Source organism: Leuresthes tenuis, unplaced genomic scaffold (assembly GCF_036924035.1).
Source record: "Leuresthes tenuis unplaced genomic scaffold, fLeuTen1.0.hap1 SCAF_21, whole genome shotgun sequence".
In the NCBI taxonomy this organism is placed as follows: Eukaryota; Metazoa; Chordata; class Actinopteri; order Atheriniformes; family Atherinopsidae; genus Leuresthes; species Leuresthes tenuis.
In genome coordinates, this window is record NW_027325375.1 from 7,122,462 (window position 1) to 7,138,714 (window position 16,253).

Sequence of the window (16,253 nt, forward strand, 5' to 3'; positions counted from 1 at the left end):
GAACCCTGGGGCTCATATCGTCTGAAATTGCAGCCTTGTTCCAGTTCAGTTACTCCAGCTTTCTCGTCACCTGACGACTGTAGACGGACAGGCTGGAGGTTGAGGCATGCCCACTTCATTGGCTCTGTCCAGACTTTCATTTGTCAAGAACCCCTTCCCTAAGAGCTTGTGATTTTTTTTACAGCCCGATTTTTCCTATAAAAACAAATCGACCTTTCTTTGTAAATCAGGTTTAAAACAGAAAGGTCCAGTTAGATGTACTGATATTCTCAATACTTAGAGTGCTTTTTTTTCAAACTAAAAGTAGTGTGCACCTCTCCAAACGAGCATGGTGAAGGAGTTATGCACTTAGTACTGATCTTCAGTCTATTATCAGTTTCCACCATGTTAAACTTTTCAGAGCTATTTACTTGTACTTCACTGATGTTCAGTTGCGTCAGAAAATTGTCTTTCCAGAACACTGGAATGGAGGTTGTCCCTTTGTCAGCTAAGATGTAGGGTTTCCAGGTTTCCATGACAACAGCCGCATGAGGTTCTGTAGTGTAGCGGTTATCACGTCTGCTTTACACGCAGAAAGTCCTGGGTTCAACCCCCAGCAGAACCAAGCTTCAGGACTCCTTCACATGTAGCTGGAGTCTAAAAACAGTGGCTTATTTCCTTTCTCTTATATAACTGATGTTTACAGGTTACATAGAAATGGAGAGGGTACAGTGCCCTGGGGTGCTCCTCTGCTGCTGACCACTCTCTCAAACACACATCCCTTGAGTGTGACATACTCTACTCTGTTTGTCAGGTAGTCACTATCTAGGCCATTCTGGAGGTATCCACCATCATTTTAGAGAGCTTCTCACATATCGGTGTAACTTGAATTGTATCAAAAGCACTAGAGAAATCAAAGAAAAAGATCCTCACCGTGCTGCTTGTTTTTTGGAGATGGGAGTGGGCTCACTGAAGCAAGTAGAAGCACGCAGAAAGTCCTGGGTTCAACCCCCAGCGGAACCAAGCTTCAGGACTCCTTCACATGTAGCTGGAGTCTAAAAGCAGTGGCTTAATACCTTTCTCTTATATAACTGAGGTTTACAGGTTACATAGAAATGGAGAGGGTACATTGCCCTGGGGTGCTCCTCTGCTGCTGACCACTCTCTCAAACACACATCCCTTGAGTGTGACATACTCTGCTCTGTTTGTCAGGTAGTCACTATCTAGGCCATTCTGGAGGTATCCACCATCATCTTAGAGAGCTTCTCACATATCGGTGTAACTTGAATTGTATCAAAAGCACTAGAGAAATCAAAGAAAAAGATCCTCACGTGCTGCTTGTTTTTTGGAGTGGGCTCAATGAAGCAGGTGGATGATGGCATCTTTTACACCAACAGCAAGAAAATAAGCAAACTCTAGCGAATCCTGAAAGATGTTAACTTGTAACCCTACAAGAGCTAATAACGCTCTCTCCTGGACTTTCATGATACGGGATGTTAGTGCAACTGATCTGTTATGTTGGGCATGGATGGATGGGATTTTCTTTAGCCCCGAGAAAAGGCAGGGTGTCTTCTGCAGCACCTGAAATTTCTCCTGATTGGGGCTAAGCTTGAACATAAGAAGTAGAGATCCACTTGGTTATTCCATACAGGCCATCGGAACCCTGGGGCTCATATCGTCTGAAATTGCAGCCTTGTTCCAGTTCAGTTACTCCAGCTTTCTCGTCACCTGACGACTGTAGACGGACAGGCTGGAGGTTGAGGCATGCCCACTTCATTGGCTCTGTCCAGACTTTCATTTGTCAAGAACCCCTTCCCTAAGAGCTTGTGATTTTTTTTACAGCCCGATTTTTCCTATAAAAACAAATCGACCTTTCTTTGTAAATCAGGTTTAAAACAGAAAGGTCCAGTTAGATGTACTGATATTCTCAATACTTAGAGTGCTTTTTTTTCAAACTAAAAGTAGTGTGCACCTCTCCAAACGAGCATGGTGAAGGAGTTATGCACTTAGTACTGATCTTCAGTCTATTATCAGTTTCCACCATGTTAAACTTTTCAGAGCTATTTACTTGTACTTCACTGATGTTCAGTTGCGTCAGAAGATTGTCTTTCCAGAACACTGGAATGGAGGTTGTCCCTTTGTCAGCTAAGATGTAGAGTTTCCAGGTTTCCATGACAACAGCCGCAAGAGGTTCTGTAGTGTAGCGGTTATCACGTCTGCTTTACACGCAGAAAGTCCTGGGTTCAACCCCCAGCAGAACCAAGCTTCAGGACTCCTTCACATGTAGCTGGAGTCTAAAAGCAGTGGCTTAATTCCTTTCTCTTATATAACTGAGGTTTACAGGTTACATAGAAATGGAGAGGGTACAGTGCCCTGGGGTGCTCCTCTGCTGCTGACCACTCTCTCAAACACACATCCCTTGAGTGTGACATACTCTGCTCTGTTTGTCAGGTAGTCACTATCTAGGCCATTCTGGAGGTATCCACCATCATCTTAGAGAGCTTCTCACATATCGGTGTAACTTGAATTGTATCAAAAGCACTAGAGAAATCAAAGAAAAAGATCCTCACGTGCTGCTTGTTTTTTGGAGTGGGCTCAATGAAGCAGGTGGATGATGGCATCTTTTACACCAACAGCAAGAAAATAAGCAAACTCTAGCGAATCCTGAAAGATGTTAACTTGTAACCCTACAAGAGCTAATAACGCTCTCTCCTGGACTTTCATGATACGGGATGTTAGTGCAACTGATCTGTTATGTTGGGCATGGATGGATGGGATTTTCTTTAGCCCCGAGAAAAGGCAGGGTGTCTTCTGCAGCACCTGAAATTTCTCCTGATTGGGGCTAAGCTTGAACATAAGAAGTAGAGATCCACTTGGTTATTCCATACAGGCCATCGGAACCCTGGGGCTCATATCGTCTGAAATTGCAGCCTTGTTCCAGTTCAGTTACTCCAGCTTTCTCGTCACCTGACGACTGTAGACGGACAGGCTGGAGGTTGAGGCATGCCCACTTCATTGGCTCTGTCCAGACTTTCATTTGTCAAGAACCCCTTCCCTAAGAGCTTGTGATTTTTTTTACAGCCCGATTTTTCCTATAAAAACAAATCGACCTTTCTTTGTAAATCAGGTTTAAAACAGAAAGGTCCAGTTAGATGTACTGATATTCTCAATACTTAGAGTGCTTTTTTTTCAAACTAAAAGTAGTGTGCACCTCTCCAAACGAGCATGGTGAAGGAGTTATGCACTTAGTACTGATCTTCAGTCTATTATCAGTTTCCACCATGTTAAACTTTTCAGAGCTATTTACTTGTACTTCACTGATGTTCAGTTGCGTCAGAAGATTGTCTTTCCAGAACACTGGAATGGAGGTTGTCCCTTTGTCAGCTAAGATGTAGGGTTTCCAGGTTTCCATGACAACAGCCGCAAGAGGTTCTGTAGTGTAGCGGTTATCACGTCTGCTTTACACGCAGAAAGTCCTGGGTTCAACCCCCAGCAGAACCAAGCTTCAGGACTCCTTCACATGTAGCTGGAGTCTAAAAGCAGTGGCTTAATTCCTTTCTCTTATATAACTGAGGTTTACAGGTTACATAGAAATGGAGAGGGTACAGTGCCCTGGGGTGCTCCTCTGCTGCTGACCACTCTCTCAAACACACATCCCTTGAGTGTGACATACTCTGCTCTGTTTGTCAGGTAGTCACTATCTAGGCCATTCTGGAGGTATCCACCATCATTTTAGAGAGCTTCTCACATATCGGTGTAACTTGAATTGTATCAAAAGCACTAGAGAAATCAAAGAAAAAGATCCTCACCGTGCTGCTTGTTTTTTGGAGATGGGAGTGGGCTCACTGAAGCAAGTAGAAGCACGCAGAAAGTCCTGGGTTCAACCCCCAGCGGAACCAAGCTTCAGGACTCCTTCACATGTAGCTGGAGTCTAAAAGCAGTGGCTTAATACCTTTCTCTTATATAACTGAGGTTTACAGGTTACATAGAAATGGAGAGGGTACATTGCCCTGGGGTGCTCCTCTGCTGCTGACCACTCTCTCAAACACACATCCCTTGAGTGTGACATACTCTGCTCTGTTTGTCAGGTAGTCACTATCTAGGCCATTCTGGAGGTATCCACCATCATCTTAGAGAGCTTCTCACATATCGGTGTAACTTGAATTGTATCAAAAGCACTAGAGAAATCAAAGAAAAAGATCCTCACGTGCTGCTTGTTTTTTGGAGTGGGCTCAATGAAGCAGGTGGATGATGGCATCTTTTACACCAACAGCAAGAAAATAAGCAAACTCTAGCGAATCCTGAAAGATGTTAACTTGTAACCCTACAAGAGCTAATAACGCTCTCTCCTGGACTTTCATGATACGGGATGTTAGTGCAACTGATCTGTTATGTTGGGCATGGATGGATGGGATTTTCTTTAGCCCCGAGAAAAGGCAGGGTGTCTTCTGCAGCACCTGAAATTTCTCCTGATTGGGGCTAAGCTTGAACATAAGAAGTAGAGATCCACTTGGTTATTCCATACAGGCCATCGGAACCCTGGGGCTCATATCGTCTGAAATTGCAGCCTTGTTCCAGTTCAGTTACTCCAGCTTTCTCGTCACCTGACGACTGTAGACGGACAGGCTGGAGGTTGAGGCATGCCCACTTCATTGGCTCTGTCCAGACTTTCATTTGTCAAGAACCCCTTCCCTAAGAGCTTGTGATTTTTTTTACAGCCCGATTTTTCCTATAAAAACAAATCGACCTTTCTTTGTAAATCAGGTTTAAAACAGAAAGGTCCAGTTAGATGTACTGATATTCTCAATACTTAGAGTGCTTTTTTTTCAAACTAAAAGTAGTGTGCACCTCTCCAAACGAGCATGGTGAAGGAGTTATGCACTTAGTACTGATCTTCAGTCTATTATCAGTTTCCACCATGTTAAACTTTTCAGAGCTATTTACTTGTACTTCACTGATGTTCAGTTGCGTCAGAAGATTGTCTTTCCAGAACACTGGAATGGAGGTTGTCCCTTTGTCAGCTAAGATGTAGGGTTTCCAGGTTTCCATGACAACAGCCGCAAGAGGTTCTGTAGTGTAGCGGTTATCACGTGTGCTTTACACGCAGAAAGTCCTGGGTTCAACCCCCAGCAGAACCAAGCTTCAGGACACCTTCACATGTAGCTGGAGTCTAAAAGCAGTGGCTTAATTCCTTTCTCTTATATAACTGAGGTTTACAGGTTACATAGAAATGGAGAGGGTACAGTGCCCTGGGGTGCTCCTCTGCTGCTGACCACTCTCTCAAACACACATCCCTTGAGTGTGACATACTCTGCTCTGTTTGTCAGGTAGTCACTATCTAGGCCATTCTGGAGGTATCCACCATCATCTTAGAGAGCTTCTCACATATCGGTGTAACTTGAATTGTATCAAAAGCACTAGAGAAATCAAAGAAAAAGATCCTCACGTGCTGCTTGTTTTTTGGAGTGGGCTCAATGAAGCAGGTGGATGATGGCATCTTTTACACCAACAGCAAGAAAATAAGCAAACTCTAGCGAATCCTGAAAGATGTTAACTTGTAACCCTACAAGAGCTAATAACGCTCTCTCCTGGACTTTCATGATACGGGATGTTAGTGCAACTGATCTGTTATGTTGGGCATGGATGGATGGGATTTTCTTTAGCCCCGAGAAAAGGCAGGGTGTCTTCTGCAGCACCTGAAATTTCTCCTGATTGGGGCTAAGCTTGAACATAAGAAGTAGAGATCCACTTGGTTATTCCATACAGGCCATCGGAACCCTGGGGCTCATATCGTCTGAAATTGCAGCCTTGTTCCAGTTCAGTTACTCCAGCTTTCTCGTCACCTGACGACTGTAGACGGACAGGCTGGAGGTTGAGGCATGCCCACTTCATTGGCTCTGTCCAGACTTTCATTTGTCAAGAACCCCTTCCCTAAGAGCTTGTGATTTTTTTTACAGCCCGATTTTTCCTATAAAAACAAATCGACCTTTCTTTGTAAATCAGGTTTAAAACAGAAAGGTCCAGTTAGATGTACTGATATTCTCAATACTTAGAGTGCTTTTTTTTCAAACTAAAAGTAGTGTGCACCTCTCCAAACGAGCATGGTGAAGGAGTTATGCACTTAGTACTGATCTTCAGTCTATTATCAGTTTCCACCATGTTAAACTTTTCAGAGCTATTTACTTGTACTTCACTGATGTTCAGTTGCGTCAGAAGATTGTCTTTCCAGAACACTGGAATGGAGGTTGTCCCTTTGTCAGCTAAGATGTAGGGTTTCCAGGTTTCCATGACAACAGCCGCAAGAGGTTCTGTAGTGTAGCGGTTATCACGTCTGCTTTACACGCAGAAAGTCCTGGGTTCAACCCCCAGCAGAACCAAGCTTCAGGACTCCTTCACATGTAGCTGGAGTCTAAAAGCAGTGGCTTAATTCCTTTCTCTTATATAACTGAGGTTTACAGGTTACATAGAAATGGAGAGGGTACAGTGCCCTGGGGTGCTCCTCTGCTGCTGACCACTCTCTCAAACACACATCCCTTGAGTGTGACATACTCTGCTCTGTTTGTCAGGTAGTCACTATCTAGGCCATTCTGGAGGTATCCACCATCATTTTAGAGAGCTTCTCACATATCGGTGTAACTTGAATTGTATCAAAAGCACTAGAGAAATCAAAGAAAAAGATCCTCACCGTGCTGCTTGTTTTTTGGAGATGGGAGTGGGCTCACTGAAGCAAGTAGAAGCACGCAGAAAGTCCTGGGTTCAACCCCCAGCGGAACCAAGCTTCAGGACTCCTTCACATGTAGCTGGAGTCTAAAAGCAGTGGCTTAATACCTTTCTCTTATATAACTGAGGTTTACAGGTTACATAGAAATGGAGAGGGTACATTGCCCTGGGGTGCTCCTCTGCTGCTGACCACTCTCTCAAACACACATCCCTTGAGTGTGACATACTCTGCTCTGTTTGTCAGGTAGTCACTATCTAGGCCATTCTGGAGGTATCCACCATCATCTTAGAGAGCTTCTCACATATCGGTGTAACTTGAATTGTATCAAAAGCACTAGAGAAATCAAAGAAAAAGATCCTCACGTGCTGCTTGTTTTTTGGAGTGGGCTCAATGAAGCAGGTGGATGATGGCATCTTTTACACCAACAGCAAGAAAATAAGCAAACTCTAGCGAATCCTGAAAGATGTTAACTTGTAACCCTACAAGAGCTAATAACGCTCTCTCCTGGACTTTCATGATACGGGATGTTAGTGCAACTGATCTGTTATGTTGGGCATGGATGGATGGGATTTTCTTTAGCCCCGAGAAAAGGCAGGGTGTCTTCTGCAGCACCTGAAATTTCTCCTGATTGGGGCTAAGCTTGAACATAAGAAGTAGAGATCCACTTGGTTATTCCATACAGGCCATCGGAACCCTGGGGCTCATATCGTCTGAAATTGCAGCCTTGTTCCAGTTCAGTTACTCCAGCTTTCTCGTCACCTGACGACTGTAGACGGACAGGCTGGAGGTTGAGGCATGCCCACTTCATTGGCTCTGTCCAGACTTTCATTTGTCAAGAACCCCTTCCCTAAGAGCTTGTGATTTTTTTTACAGCCCGATTTTTCCTATAAAAACAAATCGACCTTTCTTTGTAAATCAGGTTTAAAACAGAAAGGTCCAGTTAGATGTACTGATATTCTCAATACTTAGAGTGCTTTTTTTTCAAACTAAAAGTAGTGTGCACCTCTCCAAACGAGCATGGTGAAGGAGTTATGCACTTAGTACTGATCTTCAGTCTATTATCAGTTTCCACCATGTTAAACTTTTCAGAGCTATTTACTTGTACTTCACTGATGTTCAGTTGCGTCAGAAGATTGTCTTTCCAGAACACTGGAATGGAGGTTGTCCCTTTGTCAGCTAAGATGTAGGGTTTCCAGGTTTCCATGACAACAGCCGCAAGAGGTTCTGTAGTGTAGCGGTTATCACGTCTGCTTTACACGCAGAAAGTCCTGGGTTCAACCCCCAGCAGAACCAAGCTTCAGGACTCCTTCACATGTAGCTGGAGTCTAAAAGCAGTGGCTTAATTCCTTTCTCTTATATAACTGAGGTTTACAGGTTACATAGAAATGGAGAGGGTACAGTGCCCTGGGGTGCTCCTCTGCTGCTGACCACTCTCTCAAACACACATCCCTTGAGTGTGACATACTCTGCTCTGTTTGTCAGGTAGTCACTATCTAGGCCATTCTGGAGGTATCCACCATCATTTTAGAGAGCTTCTCACATATCGGTGAAACTTGAATTGTATCAAAAGCACTAGAGAAATCAAAGAAAAAGATCCTCACCGTGCTGCTTGTTTTTTGGAGATGGGAGTGGGCTCACTGAAGCAAGTAGAAGCACGCAGAAAGTCCTGGGTTCAACCCCCAGCGGAACCAAGCTTCAGGACTCCTTCACATGTAGCTGGAGTCTAAAAGCAGTGGCTTAATACCTTTCTCTTATATAACTGAGGTTTACAGGTTACATAGAAATGGAGAGGGTACATTGCCCTGGGGTGCTCCTCTGCTGCTGACCACTCTCTCAAACACACATCCCTTGAGTGTGACATACTCTGCTCTGTTTGTCAGGTAGTCACTATCTAGGCCATTCTGGAGGTATCCACCATCATCTTAGAGAGCTTCTCACATATCGGTGTAACTTGAATTGTATCAAAAGCACTAGAGAAATCAAAGAAAAAGATCCTCACGTGCTGCTTGTTTTTTGGAGTGGGCTCAATGAAGCAGGTGGATGATGGCATCTTTTACACCAACAGCAAGAAAATAAGCAAACTCTAGCGAATCCTGAAAGATGTTAACTTGTAACCCTACAAGAGCTAATAACGCTCTCTCCTGGACTTTCATGATACGGGATGTTAGTGCAACTGATCTGTTATGTTGGGCATGGATGGATGGGATTTTCTTTAGCCCCGAGAAAAGGCAGGGTGTCTTCTGCAGCACCTGAAATTTCTCCTGATTGGGGCTAAGCTTGAACATAAGAAGTAGAGATCCACTTGGTTATTCCATACAGGCCATCGGAACCCTGGGGCTCATATCGTCTGAAATTGCAGCCTTGTTCCAGTTCAGTTACTCCAGCTTTCTCGTCACCTGACGACTGTAGACGGACAGGCTGGAGGTTGAGGCATGCCCACTTCATTGGCTCTGTCCAGACTTTCATTTGTCAAGAACCCCTTCCCTAAGAGCTTGTGATTTTTTTTACAGCCCGATTTTTCCTATAAAAACAAATCGACCTTTCTTTGTAAATCAGGTTTAAAACAGAAAGGTCCAGTTGGATGTACTGATATTCTCAATACTTAGAGTGCTTTTTTTTCAAACTAAAAGTAGTGTGCACCTCTCCAAACGAGCATGGTGAAGGAGTTATGCACTTAGTACTGATCTTCAGTCTATTATCAGTTTCCACCATGTTAAACTTTTCAGAGCTATTTACTTGTACTTCACTGATGTTCAGTTGCGTCAGAAGATTGTCTTTCCAGAACACTGGAATGGAGGTTGTCCCTTTGTCAGCTAAGATGTAGGGTTTCCAGGTTTCCATGACAACAGCCGCAAGAGGTTCTGTAGTGTAGCGGTTATCACGTCTGCTTTACACGCAGAAAGTCCTGGGTTCAACCCCCAGCAGAACCAAGCTTCAGGACTCCTTCACATGTAGCTGGAGTCTAAAAGCAGTGGCTTAATTCCTTTCTCTTATATAACTGAGGTTTACAGGTTACATAGAAATGGAGAGGGTACAGTGCCCTGGGGTGCTCCTCTGCTGCTGACCACTCTCTCAAACACACATCCCTTGAGTGTGACATACTCTGCTCTGTTTGTCAGGTACTCACTATCTAGGCCACTCTGGAGGTATCCACCATCATTTTAGAGAGCTTCTCACATATCGGTGTAACTTGAATTGTATCAAAAGCACTAGAGAAATCAAAGAAAAAGATCCTCACCGTGCTGCTTGTTTTTTGGAGATGGGAGTGGGCTCACTGAAGCAAGTAGAAGCACGCAGAAAGTCCTGGGTTCAACCCCCAGCGGAACCAAGCTTCAGGACTCCTTCACATGTAGCTGGAGTCTAAAAGCAGTGGCTTAATACCTTTCTCTTATATAACTGAGGTTTACAGGTTACATAGAAATGGAGAGGGTACATTGCCCTGGGGTGCTCCTCTGCTGCTGACCACTCTCTCAAACACACATCCCTTGAGTGTGACATACTCTGCTCTGTTTGTCAGGTAGTCACTATCTAGGCCATTCTGGAGGTATCCACCATCATCTTAGAGAGCTTCTCACATATCGGTGTAACTTGAATTGTATCAAAAGCACTAGAGAAATCAAAGAAAAAGATCCTCACGTGCTGCTTGTTTTTTAGAGTGGGCTCAATGAAGCAGGTGGATGATGGCATCTTTTACACCAACAGCAAGAAAATAAGCAAACTCTAGCGAATCCTGAAAGATGTTAACTTGTAACCCTACAAGAGCTAATAACGCTCTCTCCTGGACTTTCATGATACGGGATGTTAGTGCAACTGATCTGTTATGTTGGGCATGGATGGATGGGATTTTCTTTAGCCCCGAGAAAAGGCAGGGTGTCTTCTGCAGCACCTGAAATTTCTCCTGATTGGGGCTAAGCTTGAACATAAGAAGTAGAGATACAAGTGGTTATTCCATACAGGCCTTCGGAACCCTGGGGCTCATATCGTCTGAAATTGCAGCCTTGTTCCAGTTCAGTTACTCCAGCTTTCTCGTCACCTGACGACTGTAGACGGACAGGCTGGAGGTTGAGGCATGCCCACTTCATTGGCTCTGTCCAGACTTTCATTTGTCAAGAACCCCTTCCCTAAGAGCTTGTGATTTTTTTTACAGCCCGATTTTTCCTATAAAAACAAATCAACCTTTCTTTGTAAATCAGGTTTAAAACAGAAAGGTCCAGTTAGATGTACTGATATTCTCAATACTTAGAGTGCTTTTTTTTCAAACTAAAAGTAGTGTGCACCTCTCCAAACGAGCATGGTGAAGGAGTTATGCACTTAGTACTGATCTTCAGTCTATTATCAGTTTCCACCATGTTAAACTTTTCAGAGCTATTTACTTGTACTTCACTGATGTTCAGTTGCGTCAGAAAATTGTCTTTCCAGAACACTGGAATGGAGGTTGTCCCTTTGTCAGCTAAGATGTAGGGTTTCCAGGTTTCCATGACAACAGCCGCATGAGGTTCTGTAGTGTAGCGGTTATCACGTCTGCTTTACACGCAGAAAGTCCTGGGTTCAACCCCCAGCAGAACCAAGCTTCAGGACTCCTTCACATGTAGCTGGAGTCTAAAAACTGTGGCTTATTTCCTTTCTCTTATATAACTGATGTTTACAGGTTACATAGAAATGGAGAGGGTACAGTGCCCTGGGGTGCTCCTCTGCTGCTGACCACTCTCTCAAACACACATCCCTTGAGTGTGACATACTCTACTCTGTTTGTCAGGTAGTCACTATCTAGGCCATTCTGGAGGTATCCACCATCATTTTAGAGAGCTTCTCACATATCGGTGTAACTTGAATTATATCAAAAGCACTAGAGAAATCAAAGAAAAAGATCCTCACCGTGCTGCTTGTTTTTTGGAGATGGGAGTGGGCTCACTGAAGCAAGTAGAAGCACGCAGAAAGTCCTGGGTTCAACCCCCAGCGGAACCAAGCTTCAGGACTCCTTCACATGTAGCTGGAGTCTAAAAGCAGTGGCTTAATACCTTTCTCTTATATAACTGAGGTTTACAGGTTACATAGAAATGGAGAGGGTACATTGCCCTGGGGTGCTCCTCTGCTGCTGACCACTCTCTCAAACACACATCCCTTGAGTGTGACATACTCTGCTCTGTTTGTCAGGTAGTCACTATCTAGGCCATTCTGGAGGTATCCACCATCATCTTAGAGAGCTTCTCACATATCGGTGTAACTTGAATTGTATCAAAAGCACTAGAGAAATCAAAGAAAAAGATCCTCACGTGCTGCTTGTTTTTTGGAGTGGGCTCAATGAAGCAGGTGGATGATGGCATCTTTTACACCAACAGCAAGAAAATAAGCAAACTCTAGCGAATCCTGAAAGATGTTAACTTGTAACCCTACAAGAGCTAATAACGCTCTCTCCTGGACTTTCATGATACGGGATGTTAGTGCAACTGATCTGTTATGTTGGGCATGGATGGATGGGATTTTCTTTAGCCCCGAGAAAAGGCAGGGTGTCTTCTGCAGCACCTGAAATTTCTCCTGATTGGGGCTAAGCTTGAACATAAGAAGTAGAGATCCACTTGGTTATTCCATACAGGCCATCGGAACCCTGGGGCTCATATCGTCTGAAATTGCAGCCTTGTTCCAGTTCAGTTACTCCAGCTTTCTCGTCACCTGACGACTGTAGACGGACAGGCTGGAGGTTGAGGCATGCCCACTTCATTGGCTCTGTCCAGACTTTCATTTGTCAAGAACCCCTTCCCTAAGAGCTTGTGATTTTTTTTACAGCCCGATTTTTCCTATAAAAACAAATCGACCTTTCTTTGTAAATCAGGTTTAAAACAGAAAGGTCCAGTTAGATGTACTGATATTCTCAATACTTAGAGTGCTTTTTTTTCAAACTAAAAGTAGTGTGCACCTCTCCAAACGAGCATGGTGAAGGAGTTATGCACTTAGTACTGATCTTCAGTCTATTATCAGTTTCCACCATGTTAAACTTTTCAGAGCTATTTACTTGTACTTCACTGATGTTCAGTTGCGTCAGAAGATTGTCTTTCCAGAACACTGGAATGGAGGTTGTCCCTTTGTCAGCTAAGATGTAGGGTTTCCAGGTTTCCATGACAACAGCCGCAAGAGGTTCTGTAGTGTAGCGGTTATCACGTCTGCTTTACACGCAGAAAGTCCTGGGTTCAACCCCCAGCAGAACCAAGCTTCAGGACTCCTTCACATGTAGCTGGAGTCTAAAAGCAGTGGCTTAATTCCTTTCTCTTATATAACTGAGGTTTACAGGTTACATAGAAATGGAGAGGGTACAGTGCCCTGGGGTGCTCCTCTGCTGCTGACCACTCTCTCAAACACACATCCCTTGAGTGTGACATACTCTGCTCTGTTTGTCAGGTAGTCACTATCTAGGCCATTCTGGAGGTATCCACCATCATTTTAGAGAGCTTCTCACATATCGGTGTAACTTGAATTGTATCAAAAGCACTAGAGAAATCAAAGAAAAAGATCCTCACCGTGCTGCTTGTTTTTTGGAGATGGGAGTGGGCTCACTGAAGCAAGTAGAAGCACGCAGAAAGTCCTGGGTTCAACCCCCAGCGGAACCAAGCTTCAGGACTCCTTCACATGTAGCTGGAGTCTAAAAGCAGTGGCTTAATACCTTTCTCTTATATAACTGAGGTTTACAGGTTACATAGAAATGGAGAGGGTACATTGCCCTGGGGTGCTCCTCTGCTGCTGACCACTCTCTCAAACACACATCCCTTGAGTGTGACATACTCTGCTCTGTTTGTCAGGTAGTCACTATCTAGGCCATTCTGGAGGTATCCACCATCATCTTAGAGAGCTTCTCACATATCGGTGTAACTTGAATTGTATCAAAAGCACTAGAGAAATCAAAGAAAAAGATCCTCACGTGCTGCTTGTTTTTTGGAGTGGGCTCAATGAAGCAGGTGGATGATGGCATCTTTTACACCAACAGCAAGAAAATAAGCAAACTCTAGCGAATCCTGAAAGATGTTAACTTGTAACCCTACAAGAGCTAATAACGCTCTCTCCTGGACTTTCATGATACGGGATGTTAGTGCAACTGATCTGTTATGTTGGGCATGGATGGATGGGATTTTCTTTAGCCCCGAGAAAAGGCAGGGTGTCTTCTGCAGCACCTGAAATTTCTCCTGATTGGGGCTAAGCTTGAACATAAGAAGTAGAGATCCACTTGGTTATTCCATACAGGCCATCGGAACCCTGGGGCTCATATCGTCTGAAATTGCAGCCTTGTTCCAGTTCAGTTACTCCAGCTTTCTCGTCACCTGACGACTGTAGACGGACAGGCTGGAGGTTGAGGCATGCCCACTTCATTGGCTCTGTCCAGACTTTCATTTGTCAAGAACCCCTTCCCTAAGAGCTTGTGATTTTTTTTACAGCCCGATTTTTCCTATAAAAACAAATCGACCTTTCTTTGTAAATCAGGTTTAAAACAGAAAGGTCCAGTTAGATGTACTGATATTCTCAATACTTAGAGTGCTTTTTTTTCAAACTAAAAGTAGTGTGCACCTCTCCAAACGAGCATGGTGAAGGAGTTATGCACTTAGTACTGATCTTCAGTCTATTATCAGTTTCCACCATGTTAAACTTTTCAGAGCTATTTACTTGTACTTCACTGATGTTCAGTTGCGTCAGAAGATTGTCTTTCCAGAACACTGGAATGGAGGTTGTCCCTTTGTCAGCTAAGATGTAGGGTTTCCAGGTTTCCATGACAACAGCCGCAAGAGGTTCTGTAGTGTAGCGGTTATCACGTGTGCTTTACACGCAGAAAGTCCTGGGTTCAACCCCCAGCAGAACCAAGCTTCAGGACACCTTCACATGTAGCTGGAGTCTAAAAGCAGTGGCTTAATTCCTTTCTCTTATATAACTGAGGTTTACAGGTTACATAGAAATGGAGAGGGTACAGTGCCCTGGGGTGCTCCTCTGCTGCTGACCACTCTCTCAAACACACATCCCTTGAGTGTGACATACTCTGCTCTGTTTGTCAGGTAGTCACTATCTAGGCCATTCTGGAGGTATCCACCATCATTTTAGAGAGCTTCTCACATATCGGTGAAACTTGAATTGTATCAAAAGCACTAGAGAAATCAAAGAAAAAGATCCTCACCGTGCTGCTTGTTTTTTGGAGATGGGAGTGGGCTCACTGAAGCAAGTAGAAGCACGCAGAAAGTCCTGGGTTCAACCCCCAGCGGAACCAAGCTTCAGGACTCCTTCACATGTAGCTGGAGTCTAAAAGCAGTGGCTTAATACCTTTCTCTTATATAACTGAGGTTTACAGGTTACATAGAAATGGAGAGGGTACATTGCCCTGGGGTGCTCCTCTGCTGCTGACCACTCTCTCAAACACACATCCCTTGAGTGTGACATACTCTGCTCTGTTTGTCAGGTAGTCACTATCTAGGCCATTCTGGAGGTATCCACCATCATCTTAGAGAGCTTCTCACATATCGGTGTAACTTGAATTGTATCAAAAGCACTAGAGAAATCAAAGAAAAAGATCCTCACGTGCTGCTTGTTTTTTGGAGTGGGCTCAATGAAGCAGGTGGATGATGGCATCTTTTACACCAACAGCAAGAAAATAAGCAAACTCTAGCGAATCCTGAAAGATGTTAACTTGTAACCCTACAAGAGCTAATAACGCTCTCTCCTGGACTTTCATGATACGGGATGTTAGTGCAACTGATCTGTTATGTTGGGCATGGATGGATGGGATTTTCTTTAGCCCCGAGAAAAGGCAGGGTGTCTTCTGCAGCACCTGAAATTTCTCCTGATTGGGGCTAAGCTTGAACATAAGAAGTAGAGATCCACTTGGTTATTCCATACAGGCCATCGGAACCCTGGGGCTCATATCGTCTGAAATTGCAGCCTTGTTCCAGTTCAGTTACTCCAGCTTTCTCGTCACCTGACGACTGTAGACGGACAGGCTGGAGGTTGAGGCATGCCCACTTCATTGGCTCTGTCCAGACTTTCATTTGTCAAGAACCCCTTCCCTAAGAGCTTGTGATTTTTTTTACAGCCCGATTTTTCCTATAAAAACAAATCGACCTTTCTTTGTAAATCAGGTTTAAAACAGAAAGGTCCAGTTGGATGTACTGATATTCTCAATACTTAGAGTGCTTTTTTTTCAAACTAAAAGTAGTGTGCACCTCTCCAAACGAGCATGGTGAAGGAGTTATGCACTTAGTACTGATCTTCAGTCTATTATCAGTTTCCACCATGTTAAACTTTTCAGAGCTATTTACTTGTACTTCACTGATGTTCAGTTGCGTCAGAAGATTGTCTTTCCAGAACACTGGAATGGAGGTTGTCCCTTTGTCAGCTAAGATGTAGGGTTTCCAGGTTTCCATGACAACAGCTGCATGAGGTTCTGTAGTGTAGCGGTTATCACGTGTGCTTTACACGCAGAAAGTCCTGGGTTCAACCCCCAGCAGAACCAAGCTTCAGGACTCCTTCACATGTAGCTGGAGTCTAAAAGCAGTGGCTTAATTCCATTCTCTTATATAACTGAGGT

The 16,253-nt window shown here is 44.0% G+C and overlaps 11 non-coding genes across 11 annotated transcripts; all 11 read left to right on the plus strand.

Annotated features, from left to right (window-relative positions):
* The first annotated feature begins 531 nt into the window (after positions 1–531).
* Positions 532–604, plus strand: trnav-uac (transfer RNA valine (anticodon UAC)). The gene has a single exon. It is a non-coding gene; the product is annotated as a tRNA-Val (tRNA).
* Positions 605–2,168: 1,564 nt separating this feature from the next.
* trnav-uac (transfer RNA valine (anticodon UAC)) lies at positions 2,169–2,241 on the plus strand. Its single transcript has one exon. It is a non-coding gene; the product is annotated as a tRNA-Val (tRNA).
* A 1,166-nt stretch (positions 2,242–3,407) lies between these two features.
* Positions 3,408–3,480, plus strand: trnav-uac (transfer RNA valine (anticodon UAC)). Its single transcript has one exon. It is a non-coding gene; the product is annotated as a tRNA-Val (tRNA).
* Positions 3,481–5,044: 1,564 nt separating this feature from the next.
* Positions 5,045–5,117, plus strand: trnav-uac (transfer RNA valine (anticodon UAC)). The gene has a single exon. It is a non-coding gene; the product is annotated as a tRNA-Val (tRNA).
* A 1,166-nt stretch (positions 5,118–6,283) lies between these two features.
* trnav-uac (transfer RNA valine (anticodon UAC)) lies at positions 6,284–6,356 on the plus strand. Its single transcript has one exon. It is a non-coding gene; the product is annotated as a tRNA-Val (tRNA).
* Positions 6,357–7,920: 1,564 nt separating this feature from the next.
* trnav-uac (transfer RNA valine (anticodon UAC)) lies at positions 7,921–7,993 on the plus strand. Its single transcript has one exon. It is a non-coding gene; the product is annotated as a tRNA-Val (tRNA).
* A 1,564-nt stretch (positions 7,994–9,557) lies between these two features.
* On the plus strand, positions 9,558–9,630 carry trnav-uac (transfer RNA valine (anticodon UAC)). Its single transcript has one exon. It is a non-coding gene; the product is annotated as a tRNA-Val (tRNA).
* Positions 9,631–11,194: 1,564 nt separating this feature from the next.
* trnav-uac (transfer RNA valine (anticodon UAC)) lies at positions 11,195–11,267 on the plus strand. Its single transcript has one exon. It is a non-coding gene; the product is annotated as a tRNA-Val (tRNA).
* Positions 11,268–12,831: 1,564 nt separating this feature from the next.
* trnav-uac (transfer RNA valine (anticodon UAC)) lies at positions 12,832–12,904 on the plus strand. Its single transcript has one exon. It is a non-coding gene; the product is annotated as a tRNA-Val (tRNA).
* Positions 12,905–14,468: 1,564 nt separating this feature from the next.
* On the plus strand, positions 14,469–14,541 carry trnav-uac (transfer RNA valine (anticodon UAC)). The gene has a single exon. It is a non-coding gene; the product is annotated as a tRNA-Val (tRNA).
* Positions 14,542–16,105: 1,564 nt separating this feature from the next.
* Positions 16,106–16,178, plus strand: trnav-uac (transfer RNA valine (anticodon UAC)). Its single transcript has one exon. It is a non-coding gene; the product is annotated as a tRNA-Val (tRNA).
* Positions 16,179–16,253: the final 75 nt, after the last annotated feature.